The sequence below is a fragment of the Mchenga conophoros genome, linkage group LG3 (assembly GCF_057382185.1).
Source record: "Mchenga conophoros isolate Kocher_MC1m ecotype Shallow Benthic linkage group LG3, M_conophoros_male_GT1.1, whole genome shotgun sequence".
Lineage (NCBI taxonomy): Eukaryota > Metazoa > Chordata > Actinopteri > Cichliformes > Cichlidae > Mchenga > Mchenga conophoros.
This window is the reverse complement of record NC_140528.1, coordinates 11,376,536-11,399,277: the sequence shown is the minus strand read 5'-3', so window position 1 is coordinate 11,399,277 and position 22,742 is coordinate 11,376,536. Positions and strand designations below refer to the sequence as shown.

General features: G+C 41.4%; 1 long non-coding RNA gene across 1 annotated transcript; it reads left to right on the top strand.

Moving 5' to 3' along the window:
- The first annotated feature begins 1,412 nt into the window (after positions 1–1,412).
- LOC146577268 (uncharacterized) lies at positions 1,413–21,070 on the top strand. Its single transcript, XR_014891645.1, has 3 exons — positions 1,413–2,062; positions 4,343–4,448; positions 20,945–21,070. It is a non-coding gene; the product is annotated as an uncharacterized LOC146577268 (long non-coding RNA).
- The last annotated feature ends 1,672 nt before the right edge of the window (positions 21,071–22,742 follow it).

Sequence of the window (22,742 nt, the reverse complement as noted above, 5' to 3'; positions counted from 1 at the left end):
GTGGAAGATAGAAGTCACTGTGACAGCCCTCTGACTGTGGAGGACGTTTGTAATCCTATTTCTGCACTTAAGGCCAACAAATCTCCCGGCACAGATGGTTTAACTGCAGAGTTTTATGAATCATTTTCTAATCTCCTGGCTCCGTTCTTACTGCAGCTTTTCATAGGAAGTGTAGAGAATAACATCCTCCCTCCTACTCTTACTCAGGGTCTCATAACACTTATTCCAAAGCCAAACAAAGACTTACTTCTTATTGATAATTGGAGACCCATCTGTCTGCTCAATGATGACTATGAGATTATGGCTTTAGTACTTGCTAACAGAATGAAAGAGTTCTTGGACACAATTATCGATGAGACACAATCAGGCTTTATGAGAAACAGACACCTTTCTAAGAACATGAGACTGGTTTTAGATCTACTTGATTACTCTGATTTGGTATCTGACTATAGCTTCATTCTCCTCCTGGATTTTTTAAAGGCTTTTGATACAATTGAACATCAATTTATTTTCCACTCTTTGGAAAAATTTGGCATTTTTCTGTAAAGCTATCAAAACCTTGTACACAAATGGCAATAGCTCAATTAAAATGATTAAGACTCCACCCCGAGATTTGACCTGTTATACAAGGAATCAGCACAGCTGATAAGGAGCTCATCATCAGCCAGCTAGCTGATGACACCACACTCTTCTTGAAGAATGCAAATCAAATCCGTCCAGCCCTTAGTGTTATTAGTGATTTCTCTGAGGCATGTTAATACTTTTAGCTATTTTATATCCATAAATGTAAGTTTATTAATAAAACACCATATTTCTGCCTTTTTATTCAATTCAATTCAATTCAATTTTATTTATATAGCGCCAAATCACAACAAAAGTCGCCTCAAGGCGCTTCATAGATACAGAGAAAAACCCAACAATCATATGACCCCCTATGAGCAAGCACTTTGGCGACAGTGGGAAGGAAAAACTCCCTTTTAACAGGAAGAAACCTCCGGCAGAACCAGGCTCAGGGAGGGGCGGCCATCTGCTGCGACCGGTTGGGGTGAGAGAAGGTAGACAGGATAAAGACATGCTGTGGAAGAGAGACAGAGGTTAATAACAGATATGATTCAATGCAGAGAGGTCTATTAATACATAGTGAGTGAGAAAGGTGACTGGAAAGGAAAAACTCAATGCATCATGGGAATCCCCCGGCAGCCTACATCTATTGCAGCATAACAAAGGGAGGATTCAGGGTCCCCTGGTCCAGCCCTAACTATATGCTTTAGAAAAAAGGAAAGTTTTAAGCCTAATCTTAAAAGTAGAGATAGTGTCTGTCTCCCGAATCCAAACTGGAAGCTGGTTCCACAGAAGAGGGGCCTGAAAACTGAAGGCTCTCCCTCCCATTCTACTATATATAAGGATATGAATTGTACATACAATCAATTTCAGACTCAACCAACAAAAAGCCTCTCAGAACAATATTTATATTGTAACAGTTGCTATTGTAATGCAGTGTATCACCACATGGCGGCGCCTCCTGTCTCACGACTGGTGTCACCCCCTTTGTGTTCTTCTTCGCACTCCTCCTGTAATGGATGCTCCCGTGTGTACGCGGACTAGTGTGCTCTTTAGTAATGTGTGGTAGAGGTAGCACTTTTATTTTTGATATTGTAAATAAATGAGTACTTTTTGGAAAGTCAGAAGCTGTTGCTCATTCGCTATCCACCTGCACACCTCCGCGGCTGGCTTCATCTCCACTGCACGTTACAATATGTTGATTTTTTTCGCCTACTCATATCATAATTTTTTTACTCCTGGTTCTGTATGTTCATGTTCTGTTCTTTTGTAAACTTCATCTGTTTGTATGTTGTATACTCATTGTGTTTCAATAAAGTTCGATTTAAAAAGAGGTACGTTCTAAACGAAGCTTCAGACGTCACTGATCACGTGACTCTGGCCAAACGAATCAAGCCTCGACACGGTGCTTCTGAAGCAGCGCGTTGATCTTTCTGACACACGCACCGGAGCGTCAGCTTCAAGCGGACCATCACTACGTCTCACATCTAAAGGTGTCAAGGTAACTTTGAACTGAGTTCAGTCAATCTGGAGTTTTCCCAAGTTTTCTGTTGCTCTCTGTGAGAGAAGAGCGTTAAAGGCGGGGCTCTCCAGAGTCCAGCAAAACAGGAAACCACAGCTGGGTGTGTGTAAGTGTGCAAACCAATAGAATGCATCGTGGTGGGGGGGCATCACGGGCATTGGCAAGAAAAAAATAAAATAATCGGTCGTACCCATGCTTCCCCGACGTCATGCCAGCGCATATTGGGAAATTCGTAGGCACCGATCGGTTTTCTATCAGCCATTTGCTGGGAGTAAGGGCGCCCTCCGTTTGCGAGGTGCGCCTGCTGCTGGCGGCACAGGGAGGAGAGGGCGGGGCGGCGGGGAGTCTCTGGCTGGCTGGAGCGGCATCTAATAACCAACTCGCAAAACAAAATAAAAACAACACAACAAACAGATATTATGATACAGACTTATAATCTGCACCGATGTTTTTTCTAAATTCTATAAAGTGAGCGCGAGAGCCCTCGGTGCGCCTGCGCGCTGCTGAAGTCAAAGTAAACTTTATTGTCATCTCCGCTACAGACAGTCCAGCATATAGAGAGACGAGACGACGAGGCTGCAGTTACAGCGGTGCAAGTAAACAAACAATAAATATAAGAAGAGTAAGAAAATAAATCTACACTTTAGGACTCGGGATAAAGGATCAATAACAATTTAATTTATAATTTACAGTTTGATGATTTAAAGTCTCACACAACCCGTCAAAAGGGGCGGGGCCGGCTGCTTCCAAGTAGAGCACATTTCATTTATAATGATGTAAATCCAAGCCCATCATGGATTCACGATCTGAATCCTGGGTTGTGTGAAATCCCAGAAATCAACCTTAGACAAAGTGAATCTGTGAACTAAGGTGTAGGTCTGTTAGGTTAATTGTGCTGATCCTCGGGTTGGGGGATTTGTGTTTGTACTGGAGCGCAAAATTCAAACCAATGGAAGATGGACAACAAAAGTTCAAAGCCATCAGGTGCTCAGGTTAGAAAAAAGAGAAAAGATGCAGGTAAGCAGACGTGTGATTGGATAATGGCAGCTCATCCTGAACCAATCAGACTAAACTCCAAACAATACATTATGTTACAGATTTTAATATTAATTAGTCATTGTTACTTGTTGATTTGTCCTTTTCTCATTGTGTGACGAATTATGACGACTGTTTGGTAGCTGTTATTGTCTCTCTCTCTCTCTTCATGTGTGTTTCTCTGGTGAAACAATAGTTTTGTGTTAATGTTAGGGCTGCATGATTTTGCATAAAATGAGAATCACGATTTTTTGGCTTAGAATTGAGATCATGATTCTCTCATAACAATAAATAAACATAAAACAACAAATGTCTCACGTTTTGTTGTTGCAGCAAAATGTTGTCCTGCTTGAAATTCCGTCTCCACCGTTGCTCGACGCTGCGTGTACAGAGCAGGTAGTGCAACAATAGAAAAATAGTTGTGGGACGGCACTGTGTAGCGTTTGTCTAGGGTGTTGATCGTTTTCCTAAATCCCTCGTTTTGCACAGTGTTGAAGGAGCCATATCTTTGGTCAGGTGATAAGTGATAGCCTCCGTGATGTCTTTGTGCCTGCGGGAGTTCGACGTGTATAGGGAAGCGCTGTATAAGGTTCCCGTTATTAATGTTTGGGTGGTTGACCGGGACGGATTTTCTCCTGTCACTTTCTCGTCATCCCTGACGTGCTCTCCGTTGTTGTTTCCCTGCTAATTTTAGCATCACACGGCACAGCTTCTGTATCACGTGGTATAAGGCTCCGCCCTTGTCATTTGTTGAGCAGGAAGAGTGAGCGCTTGGTTTCATGCAGAGTACGTCCCGGATCAAAATGTGAAGTTTTACAAATCACCACTTCTTTAGTTAATATCATTTCAGTCTCAGACAATCTCGTTTCTCTTACAGAGGTTGAATGCACCTTCTGCGGATGGCGGTACCACACAGTGTGCGTGGACTTCCCCTGCACAGAAGGCAACTACAAATGCTGTGAATGCTAAATAAACAGAAACAAATGATCCCTGTTGTCTTTGCTTGATGATTGGTTTGAGTCTTGACAATCCACATTGCTGGCGTTGCATCTTTCAATGGCAGCAATGGCAGGTATCAGTGCTCAAACCTTTTGTGTTTGTTTCCAACAAGTTGCCCACCTCGGGAAACAAAAATGTGTTCTTTTACTTGTCAGATGAACATATGAGCCACTTTGACTCTTCAGTGCAGTGTGGAGCCTAACAAAGATCTGTTTTGTGTCCCAGCTGATCAGCAGGAGGAGGAGAGTCTGACGGAGCAGCAGAGGAACATTTTCAGCTACTTGGACTCAGCTCAGCCACTACAGAGGAAACAATGAGCTCAACACAGAAGGTGACAGACAGAGCAGGACCATATGACCAAAGATATTTATCACCATATACATTTGAACATTTGCCATAACGATGTAGCTGACGATAGAATTGACACCAGACAAAATACTTTACAGCTGCACAACTTTATTAAAAAGCCATCAATGTATTTTCACTGAAACAAGCAGCTGTTGTTTATGTGCATTAAAGTTATATAAAAATGTAACAGTGCAAATGCAAATTCCTCGCTGACAGTTTAACCAAAAGGCGTTTCCAGTGGAAACTGGCCGACACATCCTGAGCATAACCATGTATAATATCCACTAAACTTCAGAAGAGGTTATACAGTCGTGGCCAAAAGGTTTGAGAATTGCATAAATATTGGAACCTGGAGAAGTTGCTGCTTAAGTTTTTATAATAGCATTTTGCCTGCACTCCAGAATGTTATGAGGAGTGATCAGATGAACTGCATCGTCCTTCTTTGCCATGAAAACGAACTTAATCCCCAAAAAGCCTTACCACTGCATTTCATTGCTGTCATCAAAGGACCTGCTGAGACCATTTCAGTGATCGTCTTTGATAGGTTTTAGAGTATAAACCTATTCGCTGGAACGTTGAAGACAATATAATTACACTGCAAAAGCAAGACACTTGTAGGCAAGCTTCTTCATGTTACTCGTGCACGGGAGAGAACTGGACAACCGCTTGACTCCAGTTGATCTCGTCCGTCCTCCCATACCACTGTCCTTTTATTGAGGTTACATGAATATGCATAGGTTCATTAACATATGACGTCCACATACACACAAAGAGTACCTTGCCTGTGTGTGTGGGTGTGTGTGTGTGTGTGTGTGTGTGAGGTACTGCTGATCAAAGGGTCATAAAAGCACACAAGCAAACATCCTTGGTCAGGAAGAGGGTAGACTAGACCCCCCCCCCCCCCCCGGTAAGGAAGTCCAGCAGTTCATCTAAACAGAAAAGCACTCAGACTAGAACAGACATAGCTACGTTAATCCCACCATAAATCAGCAAGGGAAGATACGATCTCTCCTCTCTTCATGCTACTGTAACACTGGTGGTGCAATACTAGACCTGTTAGTGCTACTTCTTGCCTTCTTTGCATGTAGTACGGCAGTATAGTTACCTTTAACCACAGTACAAGGACAGAAGGGAAATATGGACCAGATCAGACAGGTTCTAGATTCGTAGGAGCCAAGGGTGTATGACAACAGAGGACTTGTACACAGTAGGTGCAGAAAACACAATTGCATTTATTAACAATTATTAAAGTTGTGCACATTTAACAAAAGTAGAGCGCTCTTCTTGAAAACAAAATAAAATAAACCCCACAAATGGTCGACCTAAGGATATATTGTCTTTTGTGTCTTTTTTAAAGTCAATTTCAGTCTTTCAACGTTCAATAGTCACTCAGTGTGTGTGTGTAACCAGTCGGGTTACAATCTACCAGTTCATCCGGCTCTTTGGGCTGGGCTCGCCATCCAGTACTGGAAAAGGGATCCTCGATTCTTCTCAGGTCCTCAAAACCAATCCAATCCAAATAAGCAAAGGGAAAAACCTGACCTGGGGACCAGGCCAGAACACAGTAGTTCAACATTTAAGCTATCATGCCTGTAACTTATTATTACTACTGGTTGCTTGTAGTGTTTCTAAATTTCTTTCAAAATATTCTATGTTGTACAACAAATTATTCTCATTTCAAAGGGAAAAAGTACATAGGAAACACACATTTAAAACAATACAAAATAGCTCAGTAGTGCATTAGAAATACACATTGGCTTGAGACTTATCAAGTTTCAGCTAAGTAAAGTGCAGGTGAAGGCACTTAATTTCACATTGCTAATACTTAGTGTGCAGAACTATAATTAGCACCATGAGAGAAGGGAACATGTGCTAACATAACAACATCGCACAAAACCATACATTATACATCAATACCACAGTAATGTGACATAAACCTTTAAAGAACATCTCGTATAAAGTGCAGCAGACTCAGTGCTAATTGCTTTAGCCTCGGAAAAGGCACTTTCATTGCAAAATGGCTAACGGAAGTTAGCATCGGAGCTAGCGGCAAGTAGCATGCTATGCTAGCGCACGTGTGCTGCCTGGGACTTACCATGCGAAGCAACAAATGCTACACGGGGCTTCACAGTGCTCACGTTGGCTCACGGCCTCTGGAATACAGTATCACTCTTATTATTCTTGCCGAAAAAAGGACTTTCACTATCCAGCTAGCTTCTTCGCCACACGGGTAAACTGATCTTTCACCGTCTGTGTCTCTGGCGTATCTGACTGGCACACGAAGGCACACAGGTGTCTGAGCAGCGCACAGACTGGGGGAGGGTCAGACCAGCCAATGATTGGTCGCTGAGTGGATCTGACAAACACACTCTAAAGGACTAAGTCCTGCCCCCACACCATTTATACATTACATACATATGTACATATTAATTAAACTTATGTTTACATGCTTTTTATCAGTATTTATTATAATTAACTTTGTTTTTATCAATATTTATTCCCATCGTGAGAGTATGAATATTTATACTTTTAATCCTGTTTTTAACACTGGGTTACACTACACAGAGTTGTTACAGACCTCTTAGGATGACACATTCTTTAAATCTACAAATGATTATATACTTCTAAGCATATATGAGTAAATGTTTCTAAGCATAAATGACAATCAACAATACAAACTCTAACATTCCCCCGTTTTTTGGCCTTTATGCTAGAAAAGTTCCCAGTCATGTCTGACAGTTTCAATGCAAACATTTTCATACTCAGCATATGTCAAATCACCCTAAAGTACTGTAAAGATACACAGGTTAACAAATGTATTAGCAGTTATCCTATTCATTGAGCTCATCTCATGGCAAACTGCATCCTACAAGCAAACAAAGAAATTGTTGATTTAATAGTGAAAACAAGAAAGTAACATTTTCAAACACATCTCAGCTTCGTGATGCTTCCTCCAGGTGTGCAAATCACATGTCTCTCTGCAGAGTGGTTTGAGTTCTGCAGGGCGTCATAAATGTCTCTTCCAGTTGTTTCCATCATTGTCCATAGGACCAGAGTCCAAATGTATGTAGAATAAACGTTCAAACATACCAGTTGGTTTTGTTGTTTGTCAACATGGGTCTCAGCTATTTCCAAAGCTGCAGACCTCTCAGCACTCTAGTTTTATGGCCTCCACCAACCCCCATCACCTCGTTCAAGCCTTCGTCCTGTGAGGGGGATATTTATGACTCCTTCATTGTCCACGCTCTGCAGAAAACACCTCCGTGGAAAGGGTGCAGGGTTGTCTTACTGCTGTTATGATCCCAGCAGTTCATAGGAAACTGCTATCATCACCACCATAGCTTCTGGTTCCTGTGCTTTCACAGAATCACGATGTCATCCTCGAACTCCTTCTGTGCTGTCGATGGAGCTTGGCACGCTCCCCTCATTCATCGAGTTTTCATATTCCAACGCTGCTGAAGGTTTAAGGCAGAGCACGTCGTACACCTTAGTTGTCTTCCTCAGCGTCAATATTGAATCTTTCATTTTATTTAAAATCTCCTGGAAGCTCAGTAGCACAGCTCTCTGTGTCATATCTGCTGTGCTGAAGATGATCTCTGATCCTCCTGAAGTCTCTCTCCTGGTCTCAGCTCCCATCCTGTGGATCCTCTCCTCTATTTTGCAGGCAGTTTCATGGTCCTTGCTGTGACTCCAAGGTCTGATTTCATGATGGGCCCCAACCAGCTTGATCTTTGACGTCAACCACTGCCTGGGCTATACCTGGAATGTTTCTGCTTCTCACTGCTGCACCTATATTTCAGAAAGACTTCTATTTGGAGAGCATGTCAACAACCATCAAACCACATTCTTTAGTTCAGTGAACTTCACTTATAGGCCATCAAAGCCTCATCTGAACATGGGTGCACCACTTGCATAGATTTAATACTTGTAAATAAACGGCTAATCACACAAATCACTGCAACACTAATAGTAAACATTGTTTAATGTTACTTCTGGACCCCACCTCTTGACGCATGGACTCTCTCATGCGTCAACTCACCAAACCTGGATCCCTGTCTTAAAAACTGGCTCCACCAGGAGCCTGCATACACACCATCATGGCCTGGAAAACAAGATCTGGAAAAAAAAGCAAACTTCACATGTACAAACAATTATATCAAAAGAGTAATAAGCATTCAGCACGGGCAAGACAAGTGTCATGTGCAGGTTTCCTCAAATCAGGAAACTACAATTATTTCCCTAATTTGCCTCAGACATGGATCATCCCATGTGCTCAGTTAACATTAATGTAATCGGTGACTTCTCTTAAGCAAAGTCACTCCACTCATATATTATTATTATTATTATTATTATTATTATGGGTTCAAAGTGGCCAGCTAAGAGCCCATATTCAACTTGTCCATAAACACCGTAATCTCTTATTTGTTTCACTCATGTCACTTGTCCGTTTTTGAATCCTCCACATGCAGTCCCAGAAAAAACAAACATAAGCAATACGCATTGACTGTGGTCAGATGGAGGTCAGACACAGGTCAACAGGTTCCAGAGGTGCCATAAAACACCATAAAAATCCATTGCTGTGGAAAATATGTTATTCATATCATCAAAGTAACCGTCACATTTTCCCAAAACACAATGTAACAGCATCACCACTCATAACCTGTAAACACAGTTTTCCTCACACATAAACCCAAAAATCCTGTAGTAGGAAAAACATCAACCAGTTGTCCTGGTATAAATCATGTGATCAAACCACATGAAGAACTGTAATGCTGTAGAAAAGAAAATGCAAATGTTAGCGCTGCGCAGGTGTGTACACCTTTTCACAGTAATTTCTGTGAGCAACACAAGCCCATGAATAACACACCTCTGATAGATTCACAAACATAAAAATGGCATTTAAAAGGTTAAACCATCACGCAACCCCAGATGTTGCTGTCATCTTTCTGCTCCTGTAACAGAGACACACACAGAGATACATCCACCCCTTTGTCAGGTGGGGGTTGACTTCACACAATGGTGTTAAGTCAGTCAGTCTTGTCAGCTTTTACCAGTCAGTCAGTCAGTTTTTATTTCCATTCATTCATTCTTTCTTTCTTTCTTTGCTGATAGTGGAACCTGTCGTCGCATTTAGTTTCCACTCTCAGCAAAATGACGTCATTTCAAAAAGAAAAAGAACTTTAGATAGGATTACATCGCCGAATCCTTTTTTTAGGCCGGGACACTTATAATAAGCAGCCTTCTCCAAAGCCCATTTTAATGTGGAGAAAACTCACTTGACACAATTTTCTCGACGACGTGTAGCACTTTCAATTCCCGACGTGCAGATCTGCTTAAAGAAAAGAAATAGACAAACAAAATCAGTGCCTGTTCAAAAGATAAAAATGAAAAATATCAAACCAAACTCTCAGTGCACTGTGAAAGTATCAAAATAAAAAGGCCTTGTTAAGTCATGACACAAACTCCTCATCTCAGGAGGGTAAATCATACCATTAGCATGGTTCATCATACCATCATACTAATCGGCAGGCTCGACTTCACAACAGAAGAAAAATCATCAGCTAGATTCACTCCAAATCAACCATCAGCTGCACAACACACACATAAGCCTAATGTGTCTTATTAGCTATGAGTTTAATCACCAGGTCTGTGCTCTTCACTCATCTAAATCACAGATCTACTTTATTCAATTTTCCTTTTTCCCTTCATCATAAAACATGTGACATGCTGTCATGCACTTCACAAAAGACGTTTGTTCTGACGTATTCAGAGTTGTGTATCTAGATACAGAATTCACTCGCACATCAAAGCAGGAAACTCAGTGTTTTAGAGTTTCCACTCAACACACAACACACTCCAACACATCTCATTCACTCGTACTAGAATTCAGTCACCTTTCATTAATCTAAAACCGATCAACTAATTTGCATATCAGCTATTAACCCACTAAGTTGACAGGACGACAGAAAAGCATGTTCAAAATAGTATCACAAAAGACAATTCCCCTCATACAGTAAATCACTTATGCTGCATTAATCAAGCAGGAAGCTTCTCCCAATTTACTATATTAACAACTAAATTTATTGTCTGATCACTGATTGGTCAAACCAGGATTTATTTTTTTTTTCAAAAGTTAAATTGCTGTCCTGCAACCTAGAGAGTCAATTTTTTGCATTGTATAAATTCAGTATTTGATAACAAGTGTCTGCTAAATTGACACTATTTTAACACTGATGAAAGATAACAAGCTAATTTTCATTGCATGTCTGTGGAGCTGCATATCCAGCAGAGCATGTAATGTGCTATGAGTTTCACTGGTCTTTGCATCACACGAGGTGACTTGGACAAGATGATAAACAGACTCATACACTTAAAATGTTGTCTAATCTTCATGAGCTCTCTTGTGTTTGGAGTGTTAGTATGGTTAATGCATGTTCTGCTTTTGTGTGTGATTTTGTATATGCTTCTATTTTCGCAGTGTTTAAAACTCCGTCTCAATTTCCCACTTAAGCAGTCAGTTTTCTTTTCCCCAGGTTTGCTAACCCAAATTTTGATTTCCCACATTTAATAACAGCATTCCTCTGTGTTTCCACTTACTCTCACTCTGTTGTCATCTCACTCTGTTGTCCTCTCCCACTTTCAACAGTCCACAGCCGGCAGTTCTCCTTCAGCTTTGTCCTGTGTTCAACTGTCTCTTCTTGCCATCTTACTCCACAGGTGGCAAATGTCAAACTCCAACAGTCTCCTCAGTTCTCCTCAAAAGTTTTCTTCACATGCACAGTGAAGTTGCAGCTTGTTGTAAACACAGTGCCATTCATCCGATCAGTCAGGATGATGGGTTTGCTCTTCTTCTTCTCTGATGCTGTTTGTCCACATTGCTGCCGCTCGCTGAGACGAGACTTTTTGCTCAGGACTTGCTGCTGTCTCTTTATCTGCCATGTTATTGCTTTGGAGCTGCATTCTTCAGGGAGGAGTGAGCTTGCTTGTGAGTTTGAGAGACACATACACATTGCGCTGTAAATAAGTCAGCCAGAACTTGGCCTGCATGTTTCCAATGATGTTTAACTATAAATTTCTTCCGTCCGACCGCTGCATGTGGAAAATTGATACAGGTCTGCTTTTCACCTGAAAGTGACAAACTAAGACATGTTCATTATCATCATCACTGCTTAATCAACACACATCTCTCTCCCTCTCTCTCTCTGTTTTTGTGAACAATCCTTTCTTAAAAGCAGAAAACGACATTGTAGTTGTTTTTCGGCTGATCAACACAAAACCTTTTTCCTATGATTATTTTTCTTCGTCTACAATGTAACTTGTCTCTTTTTCACTCTTTTTTTAAATTTTATTTTATTTCTTTACAATAGCTTGTGATCCGCAAAATCACCGCTCTCACTCACAATCAAAGGCAATTACTTTTGCACAGTGCACAAAAACACTGTGATGTCAGACACATTCACACTCACTTTTTCATCTGCATAAATAAACCATATGGCTGGAGATATGTGCCATGGTGATCCATAGGCATGATCACACGTTTATTTAAGTATTTTCAACCCAACAAAACAAATAAACAAAAACATGATGTTGATGCTACACACACGAGTCAAGGTGCAGAAAAACTGCTCATGGAGACGCTGAACACTCCAGTTATCACAGTTATCATAACTCTGTTTCCCTCTCTTTGAGCAGCTCTCAGACAGCTCTCGATCTGATAATGTGTAGCCTGCTCATCAGCTCAGAAAAAAACTGCAACGCAACATCACACAGTAGTTGCATGCTCTGCCCACAGCGGCAAAGTCTTACACTTTCATATTCAATACAGCTTCTCCATCATGTACTTCAGCATATTAGTTGTTTTCACAGATGTGCTGCATATCTCAACAATGGCTCATAATAAGACGACAGTCTTTCACACAGGTCAAGTGCCTCTATGCACTTCATTAGTTTAAATATTTACCTATATCACGTCACCTCACATGTCATTGTACTGAATTTAAGCAACCACAAGCTTAATGTAGATTACTTTTAACAACTATCCACCTCAATTACGTCCATGGTCTGGCACACAAGCTAAAGAGTTAACACTTTGTGTCAGCAAAGGGGGTGGGGGAAAAACCCACCCACCAGAGCACAGCTGCTGATGTGGGCTGGCCTTCTCCACACACTCCTGGCTGCTTAGGAAACCCATGATAACAACAACAGCTGCTGACATCACACACCACGCGGTCTGCTCCGCACACACAACAACAACGAGGACGAAAATAACAATAACACAAAATAGGCCTACTGTCCAGCATAATCTGGACCCCGCGGAACTTCTCAACGCCTCACAAAGTGGCGGAGAACTCACCTCTCTCTCCACAAAGCAGCGAGGAACCTCTTACCCCACAAAGCGGTAAGGAACCTCTTGCTGCACACAGCAGCAAGGAACCCGGGTTTCGCTCCACAAAGCAACGAACTTCTCAACGCCTCACAAAATGGCGGAGACTGCACAACGACACGGTTATAGAGTCGGCCTCTTCAAACTTACTTGGCGTTGCTTAGCGTGTAATATCACCCTCGAATCCCGCCAATCGACATTCATCGAGGAGAAAGATGGACCGCGAATCCACAGGAACTTCCTGGCTGACGTCAGTCTTTCGGCGTGTCCCTCCCCCCCTCGGTGAATGCGATCCCAGGGAACCGGCATAGAAGGACCAATTAATGATAGGTTTTAGAGTATAAACCTATTCGCTGGAACGTTGAAGACAATATAATTACACTGCAAAAGCAAGACACTTGTAGGCAAGCTTCTTCATGTTACTCGTGCACGGGAGAGAACTGGACAACCGCTTGACTCCAGTTGGTCTCGTCCGTCCTCCCATACCACTGTCCTTTTATTGAGGTTACATGAATATGCATAGGTTCATTAACATATGACGTCCACATACACACAAAGAGTACCTTGCCTGTGTATGTGGGTGTGTGTGTGTGTGTGTGTGTGTGAGGTACTGCTGATCAAAGGGTCATAAAAGCACACAAGCAAACATCCTTGGTCAGGAAGAGGGTAGACTAGACCCCCCCCCCCCCCCCCCCCCCCCCCCCCCGGTAAGGAAGTCCAGCAGGTCATCTAAACAGAAAAGCACTCAGACTAGAACAGACATAGCTACGTTAATCCTACCATAAATCAGCAAGGGAAGATACGATCTCTCCTCTCTTCATGCTACACAGAGTTGTTACAGACCTCTTAGGATGAGACATTCTTTAAATCTACAAATGATTATATACTTCTAAGCATATGTGAGTAAATGTTTCTAAGCATAAATGACAATCAACAATACAACTCTAACAGTCTTCTTAACTCAGGTGAGAATGTTGGCGAGCACGAGGCTGGAGATCATCATGGCTGTATCCCGATTCAGGTTCTGCAGCTTTAAAGTCCTCAAGGGCCGCGTACTCAAAGACCGCTAAGGCCGAAGTGCGAGGCTCGTAGGCTCGTGAAATGGGACGTCTAGCCTCCGTCGCGCTGCCCAGGTTGCCTAGCAACCATGATACTAACAGCTGGAAACGTTTCATACAGCTTTGTTTGACAGAAATGAAGGAGAACATATTTAGTTCATTTGTTTCTACATGAGCTCTGTGTGATTTGATGAGTATCTGAGGCTGAGACCACAGGACTGTGAAACATGATTGTTGGGCTTCATTTCTGTGCTGAACAGTCGTTTAAGATTAGCTGTAAATAACAATTAGCTGATGTTGTTCATGAGACTAAAGTCATCTCACTGTGGTAATGTAAATATAATATGACCAATATTATAGTTATTATATTAATCACTTCACTCACAGACAAGTATCTGTGACAGCGTGTATATAGATGTATCATATATAAGAGACAAATATTGTTCATTTAATATGTTGGTACTAAATTTGGCTCAGTGCTTACATATATGTGTAAAAAGCAAATGTAGGAGCTGTGATAACTGTGTCTGATAGAATGAAGAGTAGACTGATATATGAAATATTCCTTTATTGGGTGAGAAAATCAGACCATGTCATAACTGCTTTAAGTCACACAGAATAGATATCAGAGCCTTAAACAGGCTGACTTCTGCTAAATGGGTCAAACTGGGCAGAAAGTCTACAAACACATAACATCCTTGTAGAATACGATGTAACACTATAGATCAACTTAGCTCAGAATATATAAAGCATATAAACAGTTACAGCAATACGTTGGCGATTCTGTTCTCAGACATGTGAAGCTAGAGACACCGGCAACCATAGTCAATTGTCTTCCAGGGGCCAGAGCAGGCGACATTGAAGGAAATTTAAAACTGCTGGCTAAGGGTAAACGTAAATTCAGTAAAATCATAATTCACGTCGGCAGTAATGACACCCGGTTACGCCAATCGGAGGTCACTAAAATCAATATTGAATCGGTGTGCAACTTTGCCAAAACAATGTCGGACTCTGTAGTTTTCTCTGGTCCCCTCCCCAATCAGACCAGGAGTGACATGTTTAGCCGCATGTTCTCCTTAAATTGCTGGCTGTCTGAGTGGTGTCCCAGAAACGATGTGGGCTTCATAGATAATTGGCAAACCTTCTGGAGGAAACCTGGTCTTGTTACGAGAGACGGCATCCATCCCACTTTGGATGGAGCAGCTCTCATTTCTAGAAATATGGACAAATTTATTAAACCCCCCAAAATATGACTATCCAGAGTTGGGACCAGGAAGCAGAGTTGCAGTCTTACACGCCTCTCTGCAGCTTCTCTCCTCCTGCTACCCCCCCCCCCCCCCAAAAACCCATCTCCATAGAGACTGTGTCAGCTTCCAAAAAGACAAAAAACAAACTAAAAACCAGCAACAAACAACTTAAACATAAACAATTACAAAGAAAGAACAATACAGTATCCACATCTGAACCAAAGAGTAAAACAGTGAAATGTGGATTATTAAATATTAGGTCTCTCTCCTCCAAGTCTCTGTTAGTACATGACTTAATAATTGATCAACAAATTGATTTACTCTGCCTTACAGAAACCTGGTTGCAGCAGGATGATTATGTTAGTTTAAATGAATCAACACCCCCGAGTCATTCTAACTACCAGAAATCTCGAAGCCCAGGCTGAGGGGGCGGTGTGGCAGCAATTTTTCACACCAGCCTATTAATTAATGAAAGACCAAAACTAGGGATGGGTATTGATAAGATTTTAACGATTCCGATTAGAGCAGGGCGATATGGCCAAAAATATTTATCACGATATATATTTGAAAATTTGCGATAACGATATAACTGACAATATAATTGATGCGAGACAAAATACAACTCCACAACATTACTAGCGCAAAAAGACAACCTTCCATTTATTTTCACTTAAACAAGAAGCTGGTTTTTATGTACATTAAGCTTTATAAAAATGTAACAGTGCAAATGCAAATTCCTTGCTGAAAGTTTAACCAAAAGGCATTTCCAGTAGAAATGGGCTGACATATCCTGAGCATAACCATGTATAATATCGACTGAAGTTAAAAAGAGGTGCTTTGCAACATTAAACTGCAGTGTGCAGTACGTATTTTTCGGACCATAAGGTGCACGTGATTATAAGGCACATTAAGCGAAACAAAGCAGTCAGATAAATCAAACTTTATTAAACTCATTCTTCTTGCTTCCTCCACTTCTGTACCATTGATTCATTAATGTTGAATTCTCTGGCAGCTGTTCTATTCCCATGTTGTTGCAGTATATTAATGACTAACCTTGTATTGTGGATGGATTATCTCAGTTGTTCTCCTGACTGCAGTTTGGTCCGTTTACAGCATCCTGCCATGCGATTGCATTTGTCTCTAACTATCAGGCACGTTAACTTTTCTAAGTGGAAAAGTGTTGGTGTTCGTCCTCCAGCTTCACTGTTTATGTTATGCTAACATAGCTGTGTTGCTAGCGATCACGTAGCATATCGTTATATACCAGTTAGCCCACCTTCAGTAACCCTACAAACGTCACTGCTGTTTAGTTTCCTGTCTTCATTTATGTTGGAAGTGATAGCAGAGCTGTACGTTTGAATTTTTCCAGAAATCTCTGTCAGAACATGGTATATCATTCTTGGGTAACTAGCGAAACTAGCGAGCTAACTTCCGCTAGCTTCCTGCTAACTTCTAACTCCGTTAAATGTAATAACTTTTGTTTTCATGGATGCCTGGAAGCTAAACTTCATAGTTACACCTGGTAAAGCAGCAATGCTGATCGTTTTATTAAAGATGAAAGAATTTAGACAGTTTTTAAGTCTAGGTGATGCTGCAGTGTTCGTTTGACCTATAGCATACGGAGTTTAGGACCCAGATTACTCCCAGATTTAAGAGCATCTTAGTCCGACAAATACGACAATAACGACGGCCGCTTGCATGTTCTGCAAAAAATGTGCTTTGTGTATCTGACGGACAAACACCAAACCAGTTCCACATCACTGAAGTTGCACCATTTTTACAAACCAATTCTGGTTCATTTGTTTCACTCAACAATCGGCCATGTGCGTATGAAAACAAAGGCACTGCGCATGCGCGTTTTACTCATATTCTATCGCGATATTTCATCTTCCTATCGTTGCCTAACTTTATACCGGTATTACTGTGAACGGTATAATATGGCCCAGCCCTAATTCCGATTCCATTTTCGATTCTTTATCGATTCTCTTATCGATTCTTATTTTTAAAAAAGGAGAACACTGAGGTCGATTAGCTTAGAACTTTATTTTTTATCTTCTCTTTGAACAAGATAGAAATTTAGGAGTAACATGGCCTTACAAACCCAACAGTGAGATCTTAAGAGATCCAGCCTGCGGCTCTTCAATGGGGTGTCACAGGGTCCCCAGGAAAAAAATGTAAATGTAAAATAATAAAATAAATATTCTCCTGTAGCAATAACAAAGTGTAACATAAATTATTCTGTAGCAATTACACAAGAATATCCAGTAATGTCCCTGCCTACAATTAAACACATTCACTTACCAAAGTGAAATCGGGGGCATCTGCTGTGGCAAACGGGTGCAAGCCTTTGACCACAAACTCAGTCACTGCTCGGTGACATTCGTCTATCCTGGCCTGAAAGGAGACGCTACCGGTAGACTGCAGTGAGAACTGCCAGCATCTGAGCCAGCCAGACTCTGTCTGTCTCATCACGGTCCCCTAAATGCACAGTAATGGCAGGTTTGTAATAAGGCAGATCGCGCTAACATAATATGCACTGTTAGTTGATTATTTACCTGCCGCATTAACGGGAGAGGACGTGCAAACGTTACTGCTGCTGCTGGGTTGAGATTCACGAGTCCGGAGCGGAATTAAAAACACGACATTCATTTAAGGTTATCACGTGTTTTGTGAGCAAATGCTTTTGCATATTCGTAGTGTTTCCTCCCTTAAATGAAATATCTACTTTGCAAGTATTGCAAGTTGCCCTGTTGTTATCCGTTCTCGTAAAGTATAACCAAGCTTTTGAGCATTTGAGCCGCTGGCGCCGTGTTTCCTGCCAGGTAAATGACGCTCCGCAACGTGGTGACGTCATTCGGGGCGACTGGAATCGATAAGGGAATCGTTTGCAAAAATGGCAAACGATTCCAAGGAATTGAAACAGTGGGAACCGGTTCTCAACAAGAACCGGGTTTCGATACCCATCCCTAACCAAGACAGACTTTTAATTCATTTGAAAGCCTGATGCTTAACATTGTCCACCCCAGCTGTGAAACTCAGAAACCAGTCTTACTTGTTATCATCTATCGTCCACCTGGGCCTTACACAGAGTTTCTGTCTGATTTCTCAGACTGTATATCTAATTTAGTTCTGAGCTCAGATAAAATAATTATTGTGGGTGATTTTAACATCCATGTAGATGCGAAGAATGACAGCCTCAACATGGCATTTAATCTGTTATTAGACTCAATTGGTTTCTCTCAAAATGTAAAAGAACCCACCCACCACTTTAATCACACTCTAGATCTTGTTTTAACATATGGCATCGAACCTGAACATTTAACAGTGTTTCCTGAAAACCCTCTCCTGTCTGATCATTTCCTGATAACATTTACTTTTACAATAATTGATTACACAGCGGTGGAGAGTAGACTTTATCAAAGTAGATGTCTTTCTGAAAGCACTGTAACTAAGTTTAAGAATATAATCCACCCACTGTTATCATCTCCAATGCCCTGTACCAACACAGAGCAGAGCAGCTATCTGAACGCTACCCCAACAGAGGTCGATTATCTTGTTAATAATTTCACCTCCTCACTACGTACGACTCTGGATACTGTAGCTCCTGTGAAAACTAAGGCCTAGAGGATCATCATTTAGCCTGGAGAAATAGTTTGCTGCTTTATAAGAAAGCCCTCCGCAAAGCCAGAACATCTTACTATTCATCACTGATTGAAGAAAATAAGAACAACCCTAGGTTTCTCTTCAGCACTGTAGCCAGGCTGACAAAAAGTCAGAGCTCTTTTGAGCCAACCATCCCTTTAACGTTAACTAGTAATGACTTCATGAACTTCTTCACAAATAAAATTTTTTATCATTAGAGAAAAAATTACCAATAATCATCCCACAGATGTAATATTATCTACAGTTACTCTTAGTACCATTGATGTTAAGTTAGACTCTTTTTCTCCAATTGATCTTTCTGAGTTAACTTCAATAATTACTTCCTCCAAACCATCAACATGTCTTTTAGACCCCATTCCTACAAAACTGCTCAAAGAAGTCCTGCCATTAATTAATTCTTCGATCTTAAATATGATCAACCTATCTCTAATAATCGGCTATGTACCACAGGCCTTCAAGCTGGCTGTAGTTAAACCTTTACTCAAAAAGCCATCTCTAGACCCAGCAGTCTTAGCTAATTATAGGCCAATCTCCAACCTTCCTTTCATATCAAAAATCCTTGAAAGAGTAGTTGTCAAACAGCTAACAGATCATCTGCAGAGGAATGGTTTATTTGAAGAGTTTCAGTCAGGTTTCAGAGCTCAGCACAGCACAGAAACAGCCTTAGTGAAGGTTACAAATGATCTTCTTATGGCCTCTGACAGTGGACTCATCTCTGTGCTTGTCCTGCTAGACCTCAGTGCAGCTTTCGATACTGTTGACCATAATATCCTATTAGAGTGATTAGAACATGCTGTAGGTATTACAGGTACTGCACTGCAGTGGTTTGTATCATATCTATCTAATAGACTCCAATTCGTGCATGTAAATGGAGAGTCCTCTTCACACACTGAGGTTAATTATGGAGTTCCACAGGGTTCAGTGCTAGGACCAATTCTGTTTACATTATACATGCTTCCCTTAGGCAGTATCATTAGAAGACATAGCATACATTTTCACTGCTATGCAGATGACACCCAGCTCTATCTGTCCATGAAGCCAGATAACACACACCAATTAGTTAAACTGCAGGAATGTCTTAAAGACATAAAGACCTGGATGGCCGCTAACTTTCTGCTTCTTAATTCAGATAAAACTGAGGTTATTGTACTCGGCCCTGAAAATCTTAGAAATATGGTATCTAACCAGATTCTTACTCTGGATGGCATTACCTTGGCCTCCAGTAACGCGGTGAGGAACCTTGGAGTCATTTTTGACCAGGACATGTCCTTCAACGCACATATTAAACAAATATGTAAGACTGCTTTCTTCCATTTGCGCAACATCTCTAAAATTAGAAATATCCTGTCTCAGAGTGACGCTGAAAAACTAGTTCATGCATTTATTACTTCCAGGCTGGACTACTGTAATTCATTATTATCAGGATGTCCAAAAAACTCACTGAAAAGCCTTCAGCTAATCCAAAATGCTGCAGCAAGAGTCCTGACAGGGACTAGAAAGAGAGAGCATATTTCTCCTGTTTTGGCTTCCCTTCATTGGCTTCCTGTTAAATCCAGAATTGAATTCAAAATCCTGCTCCTCACATACAAGGTCTTAAATAATCAGGCCCCATCTTATCTTAATGACCTTATAGTACCATATCACCCTATTAGAGCGCTCCGCTCTCGCTCTGCAGGCCTACTTGTTGTTCCTAGAGTATTTAAAAGTAGAATGGGAGGGAGAGCCTTCAGTTTTCAGGCCCCTCTTCTGTGGAACCAGCTTCCAGTTTGGATTCGGGAGACAGACACTATCTCTACTTTTAAGATTAGGCTTAAAACTTTCCTTTTTGCTAAAGCATATAGTTAGGGCTGGACCAGGTGACCCTGGATCCTCCCTTAGTTATGCTGCAATAGATGTAGGCTGCCGGGGGATTCCCATGATAGTGTTTGAACAGTCATGAATTATCTTTAACAGCAGGTTGGATGTAATGTGTTAGAACTACCAGCAGGTGGGGATAAGAGACCTTTAAGGTGTTTGGTGCCACGCTCCACCTTCAGGTTTAAAACTAGTGTTAATGGAGTTTGAAGGTTGAGTTTGTTCCACGACTGCATTTCACTCACTGCCTCTGTTTGTATCTCTGTCACTGCAGGACCAACATGGAGCCAGAAGTCAGCGCTCTCAGGAGGCCAACAAACCTCACAGAAGAAAGGGAGAGAAAAAACACACCTGTGACGAGTGTGGGAAGGGTTTTACTGTGAGGGCTTCACTAAAACGGCATCAGGTCATCCACACTGGAGAGAGACCGTTCAGCTGTGACTTGTGTGGAAAGTCTTTTTCCTTGAAGGGTTCCCTAAAACAACACCAACTCGTCCACAGTGGAGTTAAAGCGTACAGCTGTGATCAGTGTGGCAGAGCTTTTACTCGCAGTAGCCACTTACAGAGTCATCTAGTTACCCACTCTGGAATTAAGGCATACAGCTGTGATCAGTGTGGCAGAGCTTTTACTCACAGTAGCCACTTACAGAGGCATCTAGTTACCCACTCTGGAATTAAGGCATACAGCTGTGACGAGTGTGGGATGGAGTTTACTCTGAAGGCTTCACTAAAACAGCATCAGGTCATCCACACTGGAGAGAGACCGTTCAGCTGTGACTTGTGTGGAAAGTCTTTTTCCTTCAAGGTTTCCCTAAAACAACACCAACTCATCCACAGTGGAGTTAAAGCGTACAGCTGTGATCAGTGTGGCAGAGCTTTTACTCGCAGTAGCAACTTACAGAGTCATCTAGTTACCCACTCTGGAATTAAGGCATACAGCTGTGACATCTGTGGAAAAACTTTCAGCCAGAGAGGGCACCGAAATACACACCTACGTACACACATGGAAGGAAACTACAGCTGTGACCAGTGTGACAAGAGCTTCAGGAATCTCATATCATACTCTGCACACAAACGATACCACGTTACTAATAAACTGTTTCACTGTTACCAATGTGCCCAAACATTCACCTCATTGTCTGCTCTGTGCAAACATCAGCGCGATCACTCAGGGCTGAAATCACTCCCATCACTGGATCACAGTGAATCTGAAGACACAGAAAGATCCTCTGGTCAGACTCAAAAAGCTTGAGATCAGGCTCCACAGAGTTCAGATAGAATCATTTAAACTTGTGTTGAACTGAACTGGTTGCTGGGCTGAACTTCTACATAATACAGATCTACATGGGATCTTCTTTTCTGTGTTTTACTGAGTCAGTTTTGTCCTTTTTTCTCTGTCCTGGTTTTGCTCGTCTGTAAATGATTGAAACTCAGTCCAATAGTTCATTGTTCTCCAGCAAAACGTTTTGGAAACTCATGTTTAACCTTTAAAACTCTAACATGTTTTAGCACACAAGGCTTCATCGGGGAGTTCACTCATGATTGGACCATGAGAACAAAGGTTTGTAGTTCTTTCAAAGAGAGTCTTGGAGATGTTTGATGTTTCTGTTTTTTCTACATAAAGGAATAAACTATTTTTCTTGCTTCATGTAGTGTGGAAGTTTTTAATGTTTCTTCATCTGTTATGTTCTTGAATGTGTTCACGTGAAGATGGTACAAATAAACTGTTGTCAGAGATTTACAGTTATCAAACAGTTAGGTGAATAAACAACACTGAGACACTTGGAGACGGTTAACGTGCTGCACGGGTGAGGGCTCAGAGAGGACTCACACCGAGCTGCAGTAGTCGTTTATTATTTATAGCAGGGTGAAACAAGCATAGCAGTTTCCTCTAATTTTGCATATGTGTGTGTGTGTGTGTCTAAGTTCGTATAAATGTCATAGGGTGAACTTCCTCTTTCTATAAACAGAGCGAGTAGTACATTTTGTTCTTTTCCTATTAAGAGTAAAATATGAACATATACTTTAATGCAACATAAAACTCATAAAAGCGTTTCTTCTTTAACATCCCC